The sequence below is a fragment of the Accipiter gentilis genome, chromosome 3 (genome assembly GCF_929443795.1).
Source record: "Accipiter gentilis chromosome 3, bAccGen1.1, whole genome shotgun sequence".
NCBI lineage: Eukaryota > Metazoa > Chordata > Aves > Accipitriformes > Accipitridae > Astur > Astur gentilis.
Window position 1 is genome coordinate 6,040,177 of NC_064882.1, and position 25,297 is coordinate 6,065,473.

The window sequence follows — 25,297 nt, forward strand, 5'->3', positions numbered from 1 at the left end:
AAAACTGAAATGGGATTTGAACTTTGCTGCTTAGCTCATCTCAGATCCTAAGAGAACTGCTATGAACCCCTGAAGGACTGGTTCCCATCCCTGCCTACTGGCACTATCCAAATGAGCTGCAGAACAGCACAACATTTCTTTATCTGAGTGGAAGTGTAGCTTTTGTTTACATTTCAGTGATTTTTATTTTGGTTATCTTCACCTACAATATAATTTTTTTATGACATAATATAGTTTGAATATGAACTAGCTTTCATTTCAGCAGTTAAGAAACATGTAAAAATGTGAAAGTCTGTATGCTTCACTTTTATTCAGTTGCACGTGAAAAGATGATAAACTAGTGTTTCATCAGAAAAATTATTAAAAAAACCCCAAGTAACATTTAAAAGTGATTAAGGTAACTGCCATTTTATTCCTAAGGAAAGGTTCTTGAACTAAAAAAAAGGAGCTTGAGTAGAAGCTTTAAAGATTGAGTCTGTGGCAGCTTTAAAAGGAACAGAGGTAAGTCTTAAACACCTGCCAAAAGAAACAGAGACTGTACTCCACTCCAAATAAGATTGAAAGGTTTTAGAGCTGAGCCTTTCCCAAGATGAGAGTTGGGATTGTGTGTGCCTATGTATCTATGAAAATTTTTTTTTTCTTTATCACCTTTTAATCAGGAAGTGGTAAGATATTTTCCATACCTGTGCAAGAGCTGATACATTATTTTCTACAAACCTACAAGTATATGCCTCCATCTGATTTGCCTTCAGCTCAGCTGTGCTACTTTTCCTGTAGTACTCCAAAATATGATTAATAAAAAATTAACAGCTACCAGATTTTTAATAATAGCCTCACAGAAATGCTTTAACACATATAAAAAATTATTTAGTGAAAAAAATCCTACTTTAAGAAGCAAAATATTTTTCAATAATAGGTACCAGAATTTTATGAAATAATCATTTTATTAAGTAAAACACATGGAAATACGAATCACAGTAAGACATATTTTTCTACTAGAAAAGCACAAGCTGGTTTCATTTGTTTGTTTTAAATGCCCTTAAAAAACTCTTGCTCTTCTATCAACAGCTTCTGCATGTCCATGTAAAGAGAAAAACATTTTTTTTAAAGATTTCTTATTAAGAATGATTTTTTGCTTTAAAATATGTTGGTATCATTGCCATAATCAGTAACATTTTACTGTAAAATTATTTGTTTCATAGCACTGTTTTGTTTTGTTTTGTTTTAGCAAAGTCAGAAATTAGATCTCTGGCTCCTGAATGTTGCAAAAACTTTTCTAACATATTGCAGATTTGACATTTCCAAAAGAGCCCTTCAGCTGCATCATTTCCACAGTCGTTAATAAATTAATCTATATAGCTCATAGGTGAGATCGTTGTTCCAGAATACCCAAGACAGCAGAAGTGAAGAATCATTCATTCATTAGTAAATAAATTGCAAGTTAGTGTCGGAGAAATGTAAATCCTTAACAAGAATTTTTCATGTTTAAAACGTTCTTCGTGTCTTATTCTGAAAGATACGATTTTCTTTTGCTGATATACAGCATAATTATTGTTGGAATTAATGCAATTTTAACAGGACATAATATTCCTAAACCATCTTGAAATAAATATGCTTATGCTGGTCTGGATGTTATGAAATATTCAACATGTGACAAGAAATACTTTGAAGGTAGATATGTGCTGGCACTCCAGTAATTGGGTTCATGAATTGCTTCCAATAGAAACGTGGAAGTTTATTTTCCTCTCTCCAACTAATTTCACCAGTGCTTATGATAAAGAAGGCATTTTTTGAAGACAGTTTAAGAAAATGAATCTGCTCACACAGAGATGAAATATGGAATTTTTGACTGACTTTTTTTCCCCAATGACTCAGGTATTTAGTGACACATGCAATTTGTGCAATATTAATCTAAAAATACATGCAGTGCTTAGAGATATACTAGCAGTATTTTTCAAGAGAAATCCCACAACTATGTTTGTCCTCATTTATGGTAAACTCTTCTAAGAGGAACTTGAGGACTTCTTGTCAGGGAAGTGGAGAAGATAAAGAGGAAATACCTTCACTTCGTTTCTCCAGCAAATAGAAATGTCTTTGCATAATCAGAGAGAATAGCATTACTTGGTAATGAACGCCTATTAAATGCATCCTCTCTAAGTATTCATGTTTGTTTTTGAGAAAAATGATACCAGTTTCTCAGATGTTAAAGAAGAAGAGACACTACTAGAGATTGACGTATCAAAAGCAGAGGTTCTGTTAATAAATGACAAATTAAACAGCAGAAGTTCCCAGGACACATCCAAGAGCTCTGAAGGAACATAGTGAAGGTGGTTGAACTCCTATAAAACAAACAAACAAAAAGCAAACAAAAAACTCCCAAACCCAGGTATTCATTAAAATGAACTTCTGTAATAGAACATATTTTACCTACCTTTGAGAGAGGGGTAAATGAGATCCTAGAAATCACAGATCTTCAGTAAATAACTTGGTTGAAGTAACAATTTAAAAATCAAATTATAAAATACTTAATGGGTCATAATTTTACAAGGAGATTGGCTTCTATAAGGGAAAAAATGTGCCTCTAATTTAATGTAGTGTAATTTCTTGAGTGTCCATAAAATGGTGAGTGAAGGAGATAAGTAGACATGTTTGTCTAAGCTTTCAAAAAGCCTTTGGCAAAGTCTTTCACAAGAAGCCATTAAAAGTGATCAGTCTTAAGGGGAGAGCTAAAATTCTGTCACAGGTCAGAAGCTGGATGAGACACAGAAAACAAAGAGACTGAATAACTCATCATCTTTGAAGAGGGTGAAATGTTAACAGTGGTGTGTTTGAATATTGAAAGAGAACTACTCTGGTTTAATGTACTGCTTGCATTAATGATCTGGAAGAGTGATGAAATGAGCAAACCCCTGATTATTTATCATAGAAGTAAAAAAAAAGAATTTGAAAAGTTTCAGGGGGATTTAGCAGAATGAAGTCACGAACATGATGACAGGTATAATGTAAAGCTGACCATGGCAGAACAATGCCCAGTGCTGGCAATTTTCTAAATGCTCTTAAATATCTTTGGATCTACAATTAAGATATCTCTTTATTAAAGAAAACAAAACTCCTATATGTATTTCTCAGTGATAGCTCAACTCCACCCCCCCCACCCCCCCCAAAAAAAAAAAAAAAAAAAAAAAAAAAGCTTTTATGTATCTGTGCTTCAGAAAACAAATACGCTATTTGGAGGAGAAGAAGAAGAAAACACCATGTAAAGAACGCACTTTACATTGACTCCTGAGTTTAATGGTAGGCTTTGAAGCTGCATATATGTACACTCATGCATATTAGTTGGGTAGTTGGAGATTGCTGTGACAGGAGCGTTTGGAAAACTGACCTAAATTAGTGTCTAATACCTCAGAGCTGATATTTTATTAGCTCTGATGGCAATGGTCCTTGGTGGTTGTAGCCATCAAGGCAGTCAGGCTTCAGAGCTCTTCTGTGAGGAGGGGATCAGGAACTAAACCAGGCATCTGCTTTCTCTCCCCCAAAATCTGACTTTATAAGACAGCTGAGTTTCTAGGCAGTTTGGAGCTCTTGGCCTCTGTCCCTGGCCTAAGCATATTCAGGGATGTTACTTTGTCAGGGCAGGTGCCTTATGCTATTTCTCAGCTGTTATTTCCCTGGCTGAGGTGCTGCTTCTTAAAACAAAGCCAGTCCCGCTCCAGCTCTCAAGGTTGGACCTCTTCAACAACCCATAACTGACCGTTAGTGAGTTGCTTACAGTTTTGGGGCCTCCGCTTCCAAGCTGTGCCCACATTGTCAAAGCCTTTGCTGTTATCCTGAGGTTAAAGTTTCCATCATAATGAGAGACAGCTGGTATTAAGTTCAGGCTCTCGTAGCAAGCTGCTGAGAAGCCCAGCAGGTCAGCACTGGCACCTTGCACTGTGAGCAGCAAGCACCACTATTGTAAAGCTTCTGACCTCTTACAGGCCGTTACAGTAATGACTTTACAGCGCCCTGGGACAAAAAAAAAAAAAAAAAAAAAAATATATATATACACACACACAGTTTTGCTATCCATATGCTTATGTTTGAATTCAGAAAAAGCTAACATTAAAATCTGTAGTGTGCTTCTACTTTTACGGGAGCAACAGGTATCTGTTCTAGCTACGTAGGACACGGATTTCCTAAAGAATTAAAGTATTACTTTAATGGTGAATACACATCCTGGGAGGATGATAGGTCTGGGTTTGAGTCCCTGTTATAAGAAACAATTATGCATTTTTCATGACAAGGCCATTATGTCAAATGTAAAAACTGTTCTCATGTTACAAACTGATTAAATTAAAGAACAAAGGCTTACTTTGGTATGTACAGTGATCATGGGTACAAAGCGATAGGGACGAAAATTACTGTGAAAAATTGAGCTTTCAGAAAATTATTTAACTTTCCACCAAATTGCTGCCTATCGTCAGTATAATGTATTGAACTACATAGATGACTAATTTGATCTGATGTGAGTATTTCTATCTTCCTATGGTGCTCTGTCCCACAGACATGGTTAACAATATAGTTTTCTACAGCACTGTTGACAACTTTCCCTCTTTAATGCCGTCACATTATTTTATTATTTATATCAATTCAGGTAACATCAATTAGGGTCTAAGTCTCTGTTAAATATTAAACCTATACTAATAAGTAGGAATTCTGTCAAAAACAGGGAAACTATATTATAATTCAAGTCTTCTAAAAATCTTAAATTTCTGTTGTCAAAAATCACATAGGTATCTACACTGTAATCGATGGTCATTTGATGAATTGTAATGTTAGTCTTTCCCTGTAGGATTTTTTAGTCGCATCTTTTTCCCTGGAGGGACAAATAGAGAACCTTACAGAAATCTGTAAACTTGGTAGGAGAGCAACGCATGCAAAAACCTTTCAGTTCATGTGATTTCTGTACGGTGTCAGAGGAACAATCTCAAGCAACACCCATAGTTTTGCAGTCTAAAAAAAATGGTTTTGAAAAGTCACTGGAGCTCCTAATAAACTAATAAAAGTGATTTTCAGTCCTGATAGAGGCAATACATTAACTAAAATTTAACAAACTTAACATTAAGCCAGCTGAAAAGAAATATTATTAGTTGTATGGCATGATGTGATAAAATCCTTTGGTGTGTTAGTACACTCCAGGGAAAGCAGCTGAGAGTCTCCTCTTACCATCTGTAGTGTGAGCTGTGAGGGCTTAACTCCCATTTCACCTGTGAGCAAAGGAGATGCAGTCCAGGTCTACAGAGCTCCTGTCAGCAGGAGCAAATTACCTTGAACACAGGAGAACCTGAGTGCCTCTTGTGTGCTTCAAGAGAGAAGCAACATCAGCCTTTCCTTCTCAGTTTGTAGGCAAAGAAATTATGTTTATAAAAAAAAAAAAAAGGCATTTTGATTTGTTTGAACAAGACTTTGTGCAGTGAATGAGAAGGGAATTTGTATAATAGAAAGGAAAAGGCAAGCTACAGAAAATGAGTTCTAATCATGCTCACATGGGAGTAAATTTTACACTTGAAATCTCACAATCCAACTCTTTTTACTTTTTAATTCCATCTTTTACAATGAATTCTGCTCTCTATGCCTTTGTATCCATAAATGCATGTGTATGATAATGACAGTTGTTATACAAATTTATATTTACAAATTAAACATGGAAATTCATACAGTCATATTATTTGTAATTAAATAAGGTACACATACTTGTAGATATATTAAATAAGCAACTTCATTTTAAGTGCTCGGCATGTTTCAGCTAACGAGGAAAAGATGGAGGTCCTACCCTTAAATAACTAAATGAATATTTTATTACTATTATTATTTATTTATTTACTTCTGTAAAGAGAGAGCAAGCTCTGCTGTTGTATATGTTCAGTCCTCTGTCTTCTGGGCTGTTTCCTTGTCCCCCAGTTTCTTTTGCATCTTGCTGTGGGGAAAAACTTCTCAGAGGTGGCTTTTATGCTAGAAGCGGCACGTGCAGCCAATCAGCGTAACACTATTAAATACTGCAAATCCCATCCTTCTTGGACAGTCAAACCACACATTTGCCAAGGATTAGCATGCCCACAGAACAATATGGCTGGGGAGAGCAAGTAAAAATTTGGAATGATCCTTGCTGGAAGATGTGTCATTACTAACTCTTCTTCAGGAAAATACAAGCGAGGTTGGTTTTGTTTTGGTTTGGTTTGTTTTTCACTTCTACTTCCTAAAGCATTTTGACTCTTTTCCTTTAATTCCTTTTGAATTCAGCCTCTTGTGTAGCCCTGTGGTAACTTTGATGTTTCCTCTTATTTAAGAAAAATATTTTATATTTTAAGGAGCTATGTTTCCCATTTTTGACAGGGTTTTTTTACCGTATCGAGTAAACTGTTTACAGTAGTAGATACAGAATTTCTGAGAAGTGCAAGGCATCTAAAGATAAGCAAAACTTTTCAATTCAATGGGAGTATATCTCTGCATGCTGGAAAGATGTGCTCTGCAGCTACTCCACTGTACACATACAAAATGTATTTGTAAAAATTTATTAATGTGTCATCAGAATATCCTTAAACAGCCAGAATTTTGCAGCAAGAAGATTAGCGATTTGCCCCTAGTAAGAGTCAAAGCAAACAATATAGGTACAGATGCAAAAATGATCCAGAACTATCATCCCTATGGTTCCATAAGCAAAAGAAAAAAAAGAGAGACTATAACATTTGAAGCTTGAGTGTTTCTCTACCATCTGTTTATGACGGTATTTGAAGAATGCCAGATGTATGAGAAATACCAAAAGTTAGAGACCCAGCAGCTCATGTCATCAGCTGGGCCAGTGAAACACAGGAGTAAGAACAGAGGCACAAACAGAAAAATTCTAAGTCAGGCTCAGTCACATGTGTACTTTCTCAAGCTGTTTTTAGGAAGTCAGCTCAGATGACATTTCTAGAACAGTTCTGTCATGGTTTAACCCCAGCCAGCAACTAAGTCCCAAACAGCCGCTCGCTCACTCTCTCCTGGTGGGATGGGGGAGAGAATCAGAAGGGTAAAAGTGAAGTGAGAAAACTTGCAGGTTGAAGATAAAGACAGTTTAATACGTAAAGCAAAAGCCACGCACACAAACAAAGCAAACCAAGGAATTCATTCCCCACTTCCCATGGGCAGGCAGGTGTTCAGCCATCTCCAGGAAAGCAGGGATCCATCACGCGTAACCCTTACTTGGGAAGACAAACGCCATCACTCTGAACACCACCACCCCCACCACCACCACCCCCCCCTTCCTCCTTCTTCCCCCAGCTTTATCTGCTGAGCATGACGCCGTATGGTCTGGGACACCCCTTGGGTCAGTGGGGGTCAGCTGTCCCAGCTGTGTCCCCTCCCAACTTCTTGTGTCCCCCCAGCCTCCTCGCTGGTGGGGTGGGGGGAGAAGCAGAAAAGGCCTCGGCTCTGTGTAAGCACTGCTCAGTGGTAACGAAAACATCCCTGTGTTATCAACACTGTTTTCAGCACAAATCCAGAACATAGCCCCATATTAGCTACTGTGACAAAGATTAACTCTATCCCAGCCAAAACCAGCACAAGTCACCATTTTTTTTTCAAACTGAAAGGATTTTCATATTTTGTCTAACTGAAAGGAGGAAGAAGCTGGTTTTTATTAAAAAAAAAAAAAAAATTAATTACATTTTAGTTTCTATTAAAGTGCAGCTTTGATTTAACAGATATTAAAAAGAGGGGACAATAGCACTCTGTTTGTTCATGTTAAACTCAGCCATTTCAAACCAGAGAAAAATTTAAGGATGACCCAAATACCTAAAATTATTAAAGCAGGGAAAAAGTTAGCGTTTCTCTCAATTGAACTTTTTCTTTTATTAAACCCAGATACTTTGATCACTTTTTCTGTTAATCCACAAAACAAGAGGAGCTATTATTTTTCTGGCTCTGCCTCAGTATCTGCCCTTTCCTCCAATTCAAATGACTGGGGAGGCTGGCAAATGAGATAATGACAGAGCTGTTTCACTCATCTTTCCACTTTTGAGATATTCCTAAAATGGAGGAATTTTAAGAGATGTTCTGGCTATTTTAAGGATAATTTATAGTCCAGAAAATTGTGTCACTTTTATACCCACATCTGATGAGAAACATTCCCTTTCTTTTAAGGAAATTAGCAGCTCCATTTATAGTGTTTCTTTGAAAAAGAATTCCAGCAAACAATAAATTGTAAATCAGTAATTCTGACTAGCTGCTAGTAGCTGAGGTAGACTTATCTATGCATTTCCTCATAAAAAGCAAAACTAGATAGTCGTATTTGGGAGATTTTTCTCATTTGTTGTTATTTGAAAAAAAAAAAACCCACCATATGACTCCCCTTCCCAAAAGCCTTTTCCTTTACAAAGCATCAGTTTTGCTTACTGAAGCTGAAAATAAAGTATCAGACTCAAAAAGAGGACATTAACAGTAAAATTTGGTTTCCTGTCTCTTCTTCAGTATCTCCGTAAAGGAGAAATATCACTGCAGTGAATTCCTTATCTGAATGTGAATAGCTTTATTGTCAGCTGTGCACCTACTTTATGTACTAAATGACAGCTTTTCCTGTGCATTCCCTATTAGGAGCATTTGTACTGATACATTAATCTAATATTCTATTAAGATTCTCTAGTTATGATGCAACAATTAAGCAAGCAATTCTTTCTAGTTTTTCCTCAGAGAGTTCAGTTAGTGTGTCTCACACATCCTAAATAGGGAATATTTTAATAGATGGTTGTTCCTCCACCTCCACCCCAAGTTATCATTTATTCACTAAGATAACAAAAAGCAAATTGAACTGCAATAGAAGAGTCAATTAAAGCAAATATTTTTATAATCCTGACTCAAGGCACAACCATGTTCCTGCATTAAGCCCACAAAGCTGAATTTGGTCTGCTGTCTACATGGTAGATAGAATGACAAAAAAAAGTTGGTTTTATTCTAAGTGGTTTCAAAAATGTCCTTAGTATTACGGCTTTTCTTAGGCTCTTCTAAAGGGCAATAAACAGTGAATTTAAGTAATAGACAATTTGTAAACATTAAACCCAACAGAGCTGTATATCTGTAGTCTTGTACAACGGTATCAGATCTAGTTCTCTGTTATGTCCAACCCATGCACCGGTATGACAAATGCGCATGGTGCTTCCATATACAGCTGCAAAAAAAAAATATTTCAATTTTCTAATTCCTGGGGACTTTATTTTAGCTTGTTTCAGACTTCTATATTATTTCTTCCTTTTCTAGTTTTACTCACTTTGTCAGTGGAGGAATTTCTGTTTTACTTGTGTAGATGCCTTTGTAGGGACTTCAGTGTTAAACCTGTTTGATGCTACTTCAAGCATCCTACGTAACTTATCAGTGACATGGGCCCCAGCTGTTCTGCAGCATCTGCAGCTGTGAAAGAAGGAGTTATATCATTTCATTGGATACTGCCTCTGTACAGCAGATCTCTTCAAGGCAGTAATAAAGGTTGATGTAGACTAACCTTTATCATGAGTAAGCTGTTGTATGCTAAGAATCAGTCATGCAGTTCCACTTACCCTAATTGTAACCACTGGGAACTTTTTTGCTATACTTGCTGCTGAAAGCATAATCCTTAAAATTTAATAATTTCTTGGAAAAGCCCTTATGGATGTGATAGACATCCTATAGAACATGATAGAAAATTACATTCTGTCTCATGGAGTACTCTGAAAACTTCTAGAGTACACTTATGTCATAGGCTACTATACCCATTTCTATTGAGTCGTATTACATACCTATGGAGAATTTTTTCAGATGTAGTAAATTTTAAGGGACTTTTCAAAAAGGAACAGTTAAAGGATACTCTGTGGTTATGTTGCATGGACTACATGAGAATTTACTGTGCATCGGTTACTCACCATCCAGTCCCAGTGGATGTAGTCGTTTGGGGTTTACACTAGGGGAATGTGATTCATGAAATACTTCAGGTGTAACAAACTAGTCTGCAATAAGACTGCACAAGCTCACTGTGCACTAGTTTCCCTCTATAAACAGCTTCTAAGAGTGTTGCCCTTTTTTGCAGTATAGGTTTAATCCTGTCAGAGATTTAGTTTGAAGTATCTTATTGTGTATCTCTGTGTGATCTCTTCACTTTCTGAAACAGGAAGCAACCAGCCATTTGCATTAAAGTTAGTTCAAATTAATAATACTCACTAATTGCTACTGTTTGAACATTTATTATGTCTCAAGTTTCTTCTGAAATATCGTTATGGTCAATTCATTGAAAGAGGGACTTGTGATGATTTAGTTACCGCAATGGCTAACCACCATGGTCTGTTTCGAGACATGCTTTCGTACAATTTAGAGAGCAGCAGTAATTGTGGCCATAACTCAGTGAAGAAATAAAAACAATGTAGTCTGTCTCCTTCAGCAGAACCATTTAAATTGGAGAAACTACGTAGCTGCTTTGCCCATGCTTTAGGACATCTCTTCATAGTTGGTTGCACCTGTATAGCTGTACCAGTTTATGGTTATCTCTGTGTAAGAGCCTTATTCACCCCTATTGATTACCTTTTAAAAAGATTAAAGACTAATGTCTTCATCTTGTTCAAGCCTGGGGAGAGGTGGCATTGGTACCCTTGTCACACATGATGAAAGATAAAAGTAAAAAAGAAGTAATCCTCTGAATAAACTATATTTGCCCTGGGATTACTCTTTTAATAACTTGGCAATTCTAATCAATCATGAACAAAGAATTTAGGTAGTCCTCTATTTCTTTCTGAAATGATCACTATAATTACATATAGAATCAACTACTTTTGCTGATACTAGTATTTGCCGAGTGTTCTTGTTTATATGGACCGTAATTACAAATGTTTTTGCCATTTTCAGTGCTATTTTACAATTTTTCATGACACATACCTGCTTTTTTTGATTCAGAACGAGAGACTGTGTACTGGCTGCCTGAGCAATGAATGACTGCCAAATGATTCAAAGGCAAAGGTGGCTGGTAGCAACTATGATCGAATAAATGAGAAAAATATATCATTTCCTGCCTACCTCAAATTTATTTGTTTGTTTATTTAACTTTTCCATGCATCCAAGGTGCTTTAATCTACTTGGCCAGTACTTTGGCACAGTATTTTTTTATAAGGGCCAGACTTTATCCATTACTTTGGCTCTTTTAGAGTTAGGCTCTATTCTGCTGGTGTGCTGAATTACAAGACATTTTTCCCCATGTTTGTAGAAACATCTAAAAATTAAGTTTGATAAGTTTAAGTAATAGTATGTGTGTTTGGATACTGTAACTCTCAGTCCATATTATTCATTTCCATATATATAAACTGAAACAGAAGACAAACCTACTTTTAATCTTTGCCAGTAGTGGACATATTAACAAGTATGTGTGTTTCTTATAGAAGAGTGCCTATGTTTGAGGTACATTGTGACATTTTGATATTTAAAACAAACAAACAAACAAACAAACAGAACTTCTCTCCTACACATGATTTTTCATTATCGTCTTTGAACATGTGCCTTCCACAAAATTAAATGGTTACAGATTCCACTTCTTCCTTTGCTCTGATAGTTGGGTATCCAATTAAGATCTTAGAGAGTCAATTTAAAAAAAAATGGAAGCGATTCTGAGAAAATATATGTGGAATAGATCCATTTTTCTCTTCCTCAAATAAATAATCAAATATGTTTATTAAAAAATATATTTATTATGTAGGATTTGTGAAACAGTTTTGTTTAAAGATATGAAAAATAAGATTTTGGCTTAAAAATTACAGAAAATTTTGTAAAAGGACAATTTTAATGTGAGAAAATAAGAGTTTTGAGAAAAAAGTTTCAAATATAAACTTTTAAATATCACTCGATGTTTCTAATTTGCTAATTTTTATGGGCTAATGTGTTAGCTGCAGGTTTTGTCTCTTAGTGTGGTTGCAGGTAGAATGTTTCTCGTTTCTGTTTTCATCTTCTGAGCTAATAATATAGGTTCCTGAGTTTTCAGATCTACTTAAAATGTTGTACAACTGACTATAATGCGGGATCCCAAAGTTTCTTCCACTGCAGGGCCATACAGCAAGCCAGTCATAGATCTACATTAGTAGAAGGAATAGTGCTTACCTAAAAGAAGAACATGGCTAGGCTCCTGTAAACCCATTTATGACTCCAGAGTTGAAGCCATGTAAAGTTAAAGCACTTAAATGCATTGATGACCTAAGCTAACTTCTTGTTTGCAAACCTACATGACTAAAGATAGCATTATTATTTTTAATACCATTAACTTCCAACTAAAGAGTTCTAAAAGTTAATACTCACTGGTGTCACCCCTAAATTGCCTTAAATAACAGGAATATTTGATCGTAGTATTTCTATTTTTCTTGACATATTCCTGTATTATGCATACATGCTTGTGTGCTTTCTCTCTGTCTTATGTATATATAAACTTGAAAATATTTCTAATAGCAATTCTACTACCATTGTTATGTAGGCAAAATATAAGGAAGTGATAGTAAAGTATATTTTACTGAGATAATTTTAACTTTTTAACATAAATAAAAATGACCATTTTATGGTCAAAGTATTTCTGAAACCATTCTCTAACATGAAGCAGAAATTTATGAATCATTTGTCATAATTTCAAAATTAGGCCATACACAGCATGGCATTTCTCCAGTTACTCTGAAGTAAATCTGGAACAATGTCAAAAGTCAGTCCTTTGGTATCTATAAATGGTTGCCATTCTGCCATATGAATCTCACTCAAGCATTTTCCCATCAGCGTAAAAAAAGGCTAGCAATGATTCAAAGGCTACCTTTTCATCATTATTGGCAAGGGCTGGTTATTTAGGTGATTCAGTAAAGCTGTAGTCTGCTTTCAGGGTGCATGGCTGCCAGCCTTTTCTTACTGTTGATGATGTGGATGATGAATGCTCTTCTTGTCCTAGAGCAGCTCTGGGCTCCTATGCAGATGATATAAAGAAAGCAGTTTGTGGAGAAAGATGTTTTTTCCCCTGGGCAGTCACCACTCTTGTTTGTATTTTTCCTGCATTTGATAAAATTAACTGGCCCTTTTTTATGGTTTTTTTTCTGCTTTCCAGCACTTAAAACTCCCCAATTAGAATAACGTTTTAAGTTCCTATAATGGCTGTGAAGAAGATATTTGTCCAATTCTGTGTTTCTCAAACACAACTAGCAGTTCTATTTAGTATTAAATATTCATAAATCTGACCTCAAACTACTGGTGTCTCTTAACTAACACAGAGATTGATAACAGTCCTTAGTTCAGAAAGCTGATTTTTTTCCCCTGTTTTGCAAAAGTGATATAGGTACAGCCACAACTACAACAACAGAACAAGAGCTGTAAATCCCATTCCTTTTTTTTTTTTTTTTTTTTTTATATCATTGTTTTAGGGTGGTTTCATGGATTCCTGAGAAGGCGAACACACACACACTTACTATAAGGGAAAAAGCAAGCATTTATTAACTATAGACATGCATTATGCTAAGGGTATCTTGTAAAGCAGATGAACATACTGACCCGAGGACCATGAGGAAGATGGACTGTCCATACATTCTTGTGCCGTCCTGCACCACGAGCTCAGCCCAGCAATTTGTAGGTGCCAGCTTTACGTGGGCGTCCCCATGGAGGCAACGGTGGCCGTGCCATATGTGGACACATATTTAGCTAATGGTTGCAAGAGCATTCCAGACGCCTTTAGAAGACCTTGAACAGAATAAACAAGAAGACAAAAAAAGAAAGATGCCAATTAGAAGAACACAGTTGCGCATTCCACAATAAAGGGAACTTGGCACAAAGGACCTCAATTCGGCAGTTTATCTTGACCAATTAGACTGAGACAAGTTTCGCATGTTTTAGTTAGTAGAACCAATTATGTCCTATGTTTATGCGCATGTACAGTGTTGATATAACCAATCATTAAGTGTAACTAGGCACATGGACAGCGCATGAATAATGTATGTAACCAATAGTAAAATAGCTAAGCGCATGTACGGATGTAACCAATGTATAAAATGATGTCTGAAGCTCTAGTAAAGGGTCTTCAACTATGATCATATTGATCAGTCGTTGAGTCCATTATTATGCTCCCACAGTTGGCGCCCGAACAGGGACCCCCAAATTCTGCGCTACGTTTGGAGAACAAACGGCAGGATAAGAAGAAGACGGGAGGATCCCGACCAAAAGACCGGCTGTCCCAGCTGGTGTGCCCATAGAGGCAGACAAAACAGCGCTGTCATTTTTTTGCCCATCGAGGTGAGGACTCGCCTGTAAAGGAGGTGAGCAGTCGGGGGAGGAGATGGGGCCTACGCTTTCCAAAGAAGAGAAGCGGTAGTTAAGGTCCTCCAACATATACTTTCAAAGAGAGGCATAAAATATGATGAAGTTTGTTTAAAGCGGCTTTTACAATGGAGCAAGGACAGAAACCTTTTAATTAGTGTGAGTACAGCTTTTGAGCTTAGTACCTGGGGAGCTATCAGAACCTCCCTATGGGACGAAATTAGTGACGGGTCTAAAGAAGTTAAAGGTCTTGCAACTTTATGGAAATTAATTAAGACAACTCTGCAAGAAATGAAAGCAGATCGTAAAGCGCCTGCGTCTGCTTTTGCTGCTCTCTCTCCAACTGCAAGTGAAGGGGAAACATGGGGAGAAAAACATAATGCAGTGAGAGAGACTTTTGGCTTCCCTGGAGCTTGTCTGCTCCTGTGCCCTTGACTTCTGATCCAGTCCCTGGGACTGCCAATATTAATCAGCCATCTGACAGTTCCCAAGCCTCCCTGACCATACACTTAAAGGAAACCCTACAGAATCAGGAAGCAAGTGAAAATCCACCTACAAGAAAACAGCCCCCAGATACCACCACTCAACATGAACAAATTATACCTAGCATATACCCTCCATTGCCTTCATCTACGCCTGGGTTGCCTCAAGAGCATGAAGAGGGGCCGAAGCTCACTTTGCAGCAGTTGCAGTCAGTAATAGAAAAGTTGGCACAGTTGAAGGCTGCTGTGAAGCAAGAAAAGCCGCCAGCCGTATCCTTTGATGCACCCCCTCCTCCTCCCCCCCCTTCCTCCTCTCTTCCTTCAAACCCTTTTTTACCTCTGCCCCGTCCTTGTCCTGCACCTACACCTCTGCCTTCTCCAAACCAATCCCCACCTTTCCAGAAACAGTGGTCCCTGACACTTGAAAAGCTGCAACATTTACAATCATTGGTGGATGAACAATTAAAGGCAAAGCATATTGTACCTATGACTAGTCCTTGGAATTCACCTGTGTTTGTGATAGAGAAAAAGAGTGGAAAGTGGAGATTGTTACATGATTTGAGACGTATTAATGCAGTATTAGAAGACATGGGTCCTTTACAACCAGGACGCCCATCTCCCACTACGATTCCAAAAGATTGGTGTTTAACAGTAACTGATTTGAAGGATGGTTTGGGGTTTTTTATGATTCCTCTAGATCCATGTGATGCCCCCAAATCTGCTTTTTCTATTCCTTCTGTGAATGCTTCTGAACCAAATAAATGGTATCACTAGACAGTGTTGCCACAGGGTGTGAAAAACAGCCCTGCCATTTGCCAGTGGTTTGTAGCAAGGGCTCTTTCTCCTGCTCGAGAGAAATTGCCTAATGCTCTCATTTATCATTATATGAATGATATTTTTGTAGCAACATGGACGGAATCAGAGATGCAAATTGCAATGTCTGTCATGTTAGACAGTATTAAACTCTATCATTTGGAGATAGCTCCAGAGAAGGTTCAAAAACCAACACCTTGGAATTATTTAGGGTGGCAAATAACTAGTCAGTACATAATACCTACTGACTCTGTTTATGTTGCAGGAGTTGTGAGCCATCTTGAAGCCTCTTATTTGAAAGAAATAGATCATAAACCGTTATTCATGTTATTTCAAACTCTTTTGGCCTCATTAAATCATAGAAAAAAACAATATTTTATTATGCACGTGCCATCGCACACGTCACTGCCTGGACCATTAACAGAAGGTAATAGCATGGCAGATTGGTTAGCTGGACTCACTGTCCTTCCTAATGCATTTGAGCAAGCATGGTTTTCACACGCCTTTCTTCACCTAAATGCAAAGGCATTGCAAAAAACATTTCAACTCACTTTGAATCAAGCCCCTCAAATTGTGACAGCTTGTCCGAATTGCCAACAGACGACTCCTTCTTTATCATATGGACTCAATCTGAGAGGCTTGCAAGCTTTAGAGATTTGGCAAACTGATGTTACTCACATTACAGAATTTGGTAGATTAAATATGTCCGTGTATCTATTGATACTTTTTCAGGAGCACTTGTGGCCATCGCCCACACAGGTGAAAAATCCCGTGATGTATGTAAGCATCTCTTACTCGTTTTTGCAACCTTGGGTGTTCCACAGCAACTAAAACTGGACAATGGTCCAGCTTATGTATCACAAAAACCACAAGAATTTTTGCAACTATGGGGTATTTGGCATAGCACTGGTATCCCTCATTCTCCCACTGGTCAAGCAATTGTGGAATGCGCTCATCGTTCGCTAAAAGTGGTGTTATTAAAACAAAAAGGGGGAGTAGGGAATCTCTCTCCACAAGAAAAGTTAGCTAAAGCCACTTATGTTTTAAATTTTCTAAATCGTTGGTCTGATGCAGGTGGTCCACTGATATTTAGACACTTTTTAATCCACATATCAGGAGCGGCTGGAAATTAGGGATACAGGCCCACAATGGACTCCCGCTCGATTTGTATGACCATCATCATCTGGAACATCCTAGACGGTGCGGCAATATGAATACCACCTCAGCCAAAAAATAACATGTAGGACATCTTGGCCAACATAACAGGTCAAGATTCTCTGTGCATTGCAACTGCACCACAAAGCCCATGAACCAATAGACAGGATGGCTATGACTTGTGCAGCGTGCCTGGCCAGCGAGCGCGTGCGTCATAGGTTCCCCATATTGCAACCGAGGCGGATTTTGGCACCCACTGGCCACGTGTGCTGAAATCCATTCCTCTGCAAATCTATAAATACTGGGATTTTCCAAAGAGCATCGGGCTGGTGTATGGCAAGGCCATTGTTGCCTCCGTGGGGATGCCCATGTAAAGCTGACTCCTACCGATTGCTGAGCTGAGTTCGCGGAGCAAGATGGCACAAGAATGTACGGATGGTCCATCTTCTTCACAGTCCTCAGATGGATGTAGTCATGGATACCACCACAAGCCAAAGAAAACATCTGGATGACCGTGGCTGACGTGACCAGACAAGATTGCTTATGCCTCAGTACAGCAACACCAAGCAATCCCTTTTTCACAGGTTTAATAGGAAGTTCTGCTGACATCAACGAAGTTTAAGAACTTATTGATGGAGACCCCTGTGCAGCAGGTCACGGACTCAATGGATGGGAATGCCTAGTTTCCATGGCACCTTCATTGCCACCCTAAGAATCACAAATTCTGGGGTCCCTGAATACAGATTGGTGTAATATCTGATTTATTGTTAGATGTAGATAGTATTAGACACACAACCTTTCAAAATAGAGCTGCTCTTAAATCATTAGTTAAGACAGTTTTGATTTGTCTTGTAGTGGTTTTTTGTATTTTAATTTGTGTGCCTTGTATGTTGCAATGTGTTTAAAAATTAATTGATAGATCAAGTAAGGCTGTGTTAACTGACAAAAAACAAAAAAGGGGGAATTGTGGACACATATTTAGCTAACGGTCACAAGAGCATTCAAGATGCCTTTAGAAGACCTTGAACAGAATAAACAAGAAGACAAAAAAAGAAAGATGCCAATTAGAAGAACACAGTTGCGCATTCCACGATAAAGGGAACTTGGCACAAAGGACCTCAATTCGGCAGTTTATCTTGACCAATTAGACTGAGACAAGTTTCGCATGTTTTAGTTAGTAGAACCAATTATGTCCTATGTTTATGCGCATGTACAGTGTTGATATAACCAATCATTAAGTGTAACTAGGCACATGGGCAGCGCATGAATAATGTATGTAACCAATAGTAAAATAGCTAAGCGCATGTACGGATGTAACCAATGTATAAAATGATGTCTGAAGCTCTAGTAAAGGGTCTTCAACTATGATCATATTGATCAGTCGTTGAGTCCATTATTATGCTTCCGCAGCCATACACCAGCCCAATGCTCTTCGGGAAAACCCAGTATTTATACATTTGCAGTGGAACGGGTTTCAGCACATGTGGCTAGTGGGTGCCAAAACACCCCTCGGTTGTAACATAGGGAGCCTATGATGTACGCGCTCGCTGGCCAGGCACGCTGCATGAGCCATAGCCATCCTGCCTATTGGTTCATGGGCTTTGTACACACGGCATATAGTCCAGCAGTCACGAGCCGACCATGCTCACAGCTGTACTGTGCAACAGCCCACTGCACATCCTCCCCCAGTATTGCTCAGCTCTCTTATCTCCGTGGTCAGCATTCCAAGCAACAGGCAACAAACCATCCGTTTCTGTGCTGACTGCTCTTTTCTCGACTATCTACTTCTCCCCCGGTATTCATCCACGGACCAAAATTCCATCTTTTAACTCCTCCGTATACAATCATCATTTTATTTTGCTCAAGTATTTCTTTCATGAGATAGAGAAAGGAAACAACATTCTAGAAATGCCTCTAATATGTAAGCTTTCATAAGAGAGCAAAATTGCTCTGTGTGATACATAATTGCATTGTTGGATGGTGTGTTTTTTGCCATTCTTTTGCCAGAGCAGTCCTTACCAACCAATGTTACTTGATTACCATATATTGAAATATCTACTGTTCAAATGTTAATTTCCCAGGCCTGAAATCTAGTTTTTATATCATAAAATGTAGTAAGTAGCAATAAAGCTAGAGAACACAGTGATCTTGACCAATTCCTGCAAATGTGTGTGGGAATTAATTTTCTTTGGCACAGAGAAGTCAAACTGTAAATCAGGAAATGTTAAAAGGGTTGGGAACCATCTACTCATACTCATTCACATTAAAATGTGCTTACTGAGACTTCTTTCTATGTGCTGAAATTTTTTGGAATATATTTCCTCTCTCACTATGACCATATTGAGTTAGGAACATGGACTGATGAAGCAGAGTGGCCTAGGCGGTTGAGAAGAGAAGATTTGAATTTTCTGAACTAGGAGTTTCAGCTGGCAAAGGTCTCCTATGATACTTTAATCTTATATGACTGGGGGGGTGGGGGGGATGGTGTTGTTGTTTAACCCGAGCCAGCAACTAAGCTCCAAACAGCCGCTCGCTCACTCTCTCCTGGTGGGATGGGGGAGAGAATCAGAAGCCTAGAAGAGAGAAAACTCGTGGGCTGAGATAAAGACAGTTTAATGGGGAAAGCAAAAGCCACGCACACAAGCAAAGCAAAACAAGGAATTCATTCACCACTTCCCATGGGCAGGCAGGTGTTCAGCCATCTCCAGGAAAGCAGGGATCCATCACGCGTAACGGTGACTTGGGAAGACAAACGCCATCACTCCTAACGTCCCCCCCTTCCTCCTTCTTCCCCCGCTTTATCTGCTGAGCATGACACCATATGGTCTGGGACATCCCTTGGGTCAGTGGGGGTCAGCTGTCCCAGCTGTGTCCCCTCCCAACTTCTTGTGCCCCCCCAGTCTCCTCGCTGGTGGGGTGGGGGGAGAAGCAGAAAAGGCCTTGGCTCCGTGTAAGCACTGCTCAGCAGTGACGAAAACATCCCTGTGTTATCAACACTGTTTTCAGCACAAATCCAGAACATAGCCCTGTAGTAGCTGCTATGAAGAAAATTAACTCTATCCCAGCCAAAACCAGCACAGGGGGATTGAGGGACTTGAGGCAGCTAATTGATTGAGTAGGGATCAACAGAATGCTTCCTGGGTATATCCTGTGTTCTCATCTCCACACCAAAAGAAACAGGTTTGTAGTTTTGGGCTCAATGAAAGTTTAGTCCTAATTTTCTGGAAATTTATTGATGGACAGAAGATAGAATTTTTTTAACCTTTTCCGAAATGGCATACAGAATTCAAGTCAAATATGATCATTCCAGTGTTAAACTTCAGACACATAAGGTATTTCATTAGGGTGCAAGCATTAGAAGGTGAGGCAAAAGCATCTTTGGCTTCTTTCTGAGCTATTTTTGAGCCATTTTGAGATGGAGCTATTTATAAGATTTTTATCTATATAGGAGCAGATTGGGAGCTCTGAACATTCTGCCAAAAAGCTCCCTAGGCCAATCAGTAGTGAAACTAAATACCTAACTACTTAGATAATAATAGAGTTACATGATGATCATGCCTTCAGGGTTGTACAAAGATCTAAAGGTAGTCATGGAATAAGAAGCTTTCATCTGAGAAGAATGCAATGGAAGATTGCAAGAAGACACTGCTAATTTTGCTCTATTTATTTTATTAGTTATTTTTAGTTAACTATTAATATTGTTTAGCAGTTGCAAATGAAGAGATAAAAGCAAGCAAACTAAATTTGTGAGCTAAAAAGCTTTCCTTAAATTGGCAGACAGAACACAGCCTGTTAAAGAAAACAATTTTCATTACATGTAGTTAACTTTCTAATCAATATAAAATCAGAAAAGAGATGCATGAAAACTACAGGGAATTTTCTTGAGATATAGATAGATTACCTAGTTAACTAGAAGTTGCTGAAATGTCTTGGGATTCAGGAAATTCATGATTAATTTACTCTAGGCATAAGCTTCCCATTAATAGCATATTAAAAGAGGTGGCATGCTACTGGACAAAATCTCTTCATTGCAAATGGGTCTTCTAAGTAACCAGTTATACAAACAGATGTTTCTGTAGTCCTGACTGCTATAATTCTTTACCAGAAAAAGAAGAAACCAAGTGTATGGCTTTGTCTTATTTCAGTCCAGCTGAAAAAGGAATGCATGTGCCAATGAAATAATGCTTGACATAATAAACAAGGACTCTTTTCACAGTTAGTGCTCCCTTGAAATAACACATTTTCTGTTATCACTTAATTTACTTAACTGGTTGTATCTATCAAAGCCATTTTCTGAGAAGGTGAATCAAAATCCTGATTAATGCAAGCTATAGACAAGGTACAGTTAATTAATTGGATTAAGGGCACTGATGGCTCATTTTCCTTTTTTTCTTAGTTCTAGGAATTGAACATATGTGCATTATCTAAGATTTGGAAAGGATTTAGATTTTTTAGATTTTTTAGAGCAGTTAAGACACTGTAGGAACAAACGTTCTGTTTATATTAGAATGATGGTAAGCCAGTTCCTTTCAATAAATAAAGGTCCAGGGGAAAGAGACTATTAAATAAAATTATTAAATTAAGAAAAAAACCACTTGCTCCCCTTTTCTGACCTTATTTTTTGGCATCTTCTCTTATAATCTTCCCATACCTTCAAATTTATATATTTTGCAATTTTGAAAGGAACTATGTAGTATTACTTGTTGATAGAAAGAGAGAACAAGATAGTTGTTGAGAGGAAGTGACAGAAGATGTCTCTTTTCTTTTTTTATATTTCTTAGAATCATAAGAAAAAAAACCTGTGAAACTGATGAATGACTAAGGAACCACAGATGTGTTAAATGCATATGTACACACATGCATATGCACATAAGTATACATGCATATACTTATATATATAAATCACTCTGTACATCCTCTTTGCTATGAATGACATAAATACATATTAAAAGGATGTACACTACAGATAGAAGCCTAAATACAAAGGTAGTATGTGTTGAGATGCTTTGTTATTTACATAGTGGTCACTTTACTTGGTAAGTGTCCCAATAAGGAAATGATAGTAGAAGATACTGTCACTTTTACATTGAAAATTTTCAAACTGTAATCAATCAAGAGCATGTTGGATTACTTATTCACAGCATATAAATTCAATCTGTAGAAGTTAAATCTCATGATCTCATTTCTCAATCTTGACATAGACATCCAATTGAAGCTCAGCAAGGTACAGCTTGATGTTGGTGTCAGGACTAAATGTATAGGCTGCTGAAATCCTTCGGATATCTAGAGGAACCATTTTCTTCTTCTCCTTAATAACTGGGAAAGATGCTCATTGTACCTTTTCAAGGTGAGTATTTGACACTTCTGAAAACAAGACGACTGTAGCATGCATTTTCTTCTAAGCCTACAGTGTTATTATTGTTTAGTATCTAGGTCCTGCTATTATGCATGGATGTTCTTCATATATCTCATTTGGGTGGAAGCTGCTTTTCAGTTACTTTTGCAGTTGTGTCACTAGCTCTGCTGTCTTAGTTTATGCTCCCTATGATCTCTTTAATGTGGTAAATTATGGTTTCTGTTTCAGGATGCATATAGTACTTTGATTTATTCCCTTCCACCATGTTTTATTCTTTGTCAAGCAGCAGCAGCAGAGGTTTAAGCCTTGATTCTTGATAACATTAATGGTTCCCTGTAGAACTGAGTATTATAGTGTGGTTTAGGTCACTTTGATACATAGATGGTATTACAAACCGAATGTACTGCTTTGGGGAGGCTTTTACATTCATAAATGGCTGTAGGATGTCATTCTGCTCTTGACGTCTTAGATATAAGAATCAGCTAATAGTGTAGGACAAGGATCTGTAAACCTGTGAAATTTTAATTGTCATTCTGACATTGACATCCCTTTGCCTGAAGTAAGCTATTAGCCCATCTCAGAATTCCCTATTATGAAATAGTGAAGATATTTAACCTCATGTAAGTATCTTTTATATAGCATCATTAACAATGAATGTTACAGGATATATCATGGCATTGTTATTTATTTCATGAAGTTTGCATAAGATTGTATTTATTTCTTTGGGGTTTTGAAAGGTGTGAACTGACTTAAGGTTTCCCTTTGGGGTTTAGTCCTTTTTCAAAACCAAAGTTGTCAAATTAAGAGGACCTGCATATTGAACTATTTGCTTAGTCCATGAACTATTTTAAAAATTTACTCTTTGTATCCTTTCTTTTGATGATACCAATATATGTGCAAAAGATTGCATCTCTGTAAAGAAATGTCTTTTCAGTTCGTAGAAACAGGAACAAAATTTTTACAGTTGCTGAATCAACTGATGAGATTTCATTCATGTAACCCCTTCTTCCTCTGTATTCACTGTCTTGGATGATATCTGTCTGTCACACACATACACACACATATAAAAGCTGATGTATGCTTCACCGAACTTTAAGATTTATGATTTGATATAAAATCAATACAGACAAGCCTTTCATGTGCAGGAGGGAGAACCCTATAAATATATATACATCTATGCTTGCATTAGATGTGTTCCATTGTGATTGTGTAGCATACAATCAATTTGGATTGTATTTTAGCTATTAACAATCTGTTAACATATGACCTGTGCTTCTTGTCATCTCCATTGTATCCAGGACTTGGAAACTGCTTTTTAAGATGCTACATGATATTTCTGGGTTTTCTGGGGGAAAGTGGTGGTAATGGGTTGTTTTCTTCCCTTTAAAAAAAAAAAAAAAAAAATGTTGCTTACCTCCAGCTGTCTGCAGCTTTGTATTTTCCCTTTGGATTTCAGTTTTTTCTTCACCAATCCATAGTTTACTTCTTGTGAGAAGGTGTGGTAAAAAGGAAGTATCTAAATCTTGATCTACGAGATTAAACAAGGATTTGTACCCTAATTCCTAAAATGGTTTTCTAAAGTCACCTGTAGTTCAAGTGTTTCTCTACTTGAAAATTCAACGGCTGTAATGCCAATCAATTCTAGAGAGAAATGTGATGTCATAGTCTATTTTCAAAATTCCCTTGCAGCTGTATAATTAGCAGTGTTGATTTTTTCTTTCCTTACTCTCTGTGTGCATGTGTTTTGTCTTATTTCTTGGCTATTGTGGTAAATAATAACCCAAACAGTAGGTGGTAACCTCGTTGCTCAGCCACTAAGTGATGGAAAGATCTTCAAGACTTACTTTCCCAATAGTTGTCTTTCAATCTTTTTTTATTAACTATTTTGATGTATTTTCTTAATAAACAACCTTTAGTCTTAGATGTGTCTCTCGGACCAGCTGTTTTTATTGATAGGCTGCCATATAAAATAATACCTCTAGGGGCAACCAGTCCCTGGAACTTTCAGTTCTCAAGCTCTGAGTAGATGTCTGCCTAGAAGGGCTCTAATTTTCAGAATATTTCCTTCGGGCAGAGGAAATAAGTATACATGCAGAGGAAAGAATTAATTCTCTGGTGCATTCTAGAGAGTAATTTCCCATTCTGTGCTACCTTACATGACATTTTTGAGAGTATCTTTCAGATGGGGACAGAGCTGTACCTGTAAATGCCTTGTGTTTCAAACCTTTTTTTGTCACAGGGACAGCTGAGGATCGCGGCAAGGGCTCCCCTTCCCTTGCACTCAGAAGCAGCAACAGAGGCTACTCGTGGTCACTGTGAACGTTTTGACTTGACACATGCACTGGTGCTGGTTGGGTATATGGGACACAGGAGACAGAGCAAACATAGGATCTGTGCTTAGGGCACAGAAGCGGTACAGGAGTAGACTCTGACCACCCCAAGACGGATAATACCAACATAGGACATCCTCTGAGGCAGTAAGAAACTTCCAGAAGCACTCCTTCCTCTCCTTACCCTGCCTCTGTAATTAACGAAGTGTGTCTTGAGCAGCAGAGGGTGACTTTTCATGCTGATGTGCTTGCTAGGTGCCGCTTCTCAAGCAGTCAAATAATTTCCTGCAGGCAGTTCCTAGGGAAACTGCTAGGGCCTAGGATTCACTCTGGGGTGCTCCAATCTCAATACTGTGGGGCATTGAATTTGGACATCATTTCAAAACAGGCATTTTGATGTATTGCCTGCAAAGGAATGCATGCAAAGGAAACACCCTCCCATCTTATTGTTCATGCAACAAGACTCTATGTTGGGCATCTCCAAATGCTACCATGAACTGACATGTTCACTGTTTTCAACTGTGTAAATATTTCTGAAGGGAGGACAAAATCACGGTCTTCTCAGTTGTGTTCTTGTTCCTTTGTTACTATTAACTCTGCCTTCTCTGCTAACATCCATTAAGCAAGGGCTTATACCCTGCCGCAGCACGTTTTGTGCAGGAATTTTGACTGAAGTTTTTTTTCCAACAAGCCCTCCGTTCTGTGCTCTAAGTAGAGATAAATTTCAGAGCATAAAGAAAATAATCTTAAACAAGAGTTAAAGACTAACCACTAAATAAGGTATCTCATTAATAATGCATGTTTCCAAATCACACTCCTCTATTCTTGTTAGCCCTTTTTACTTATGTTTCTATCAGAAACTTGCT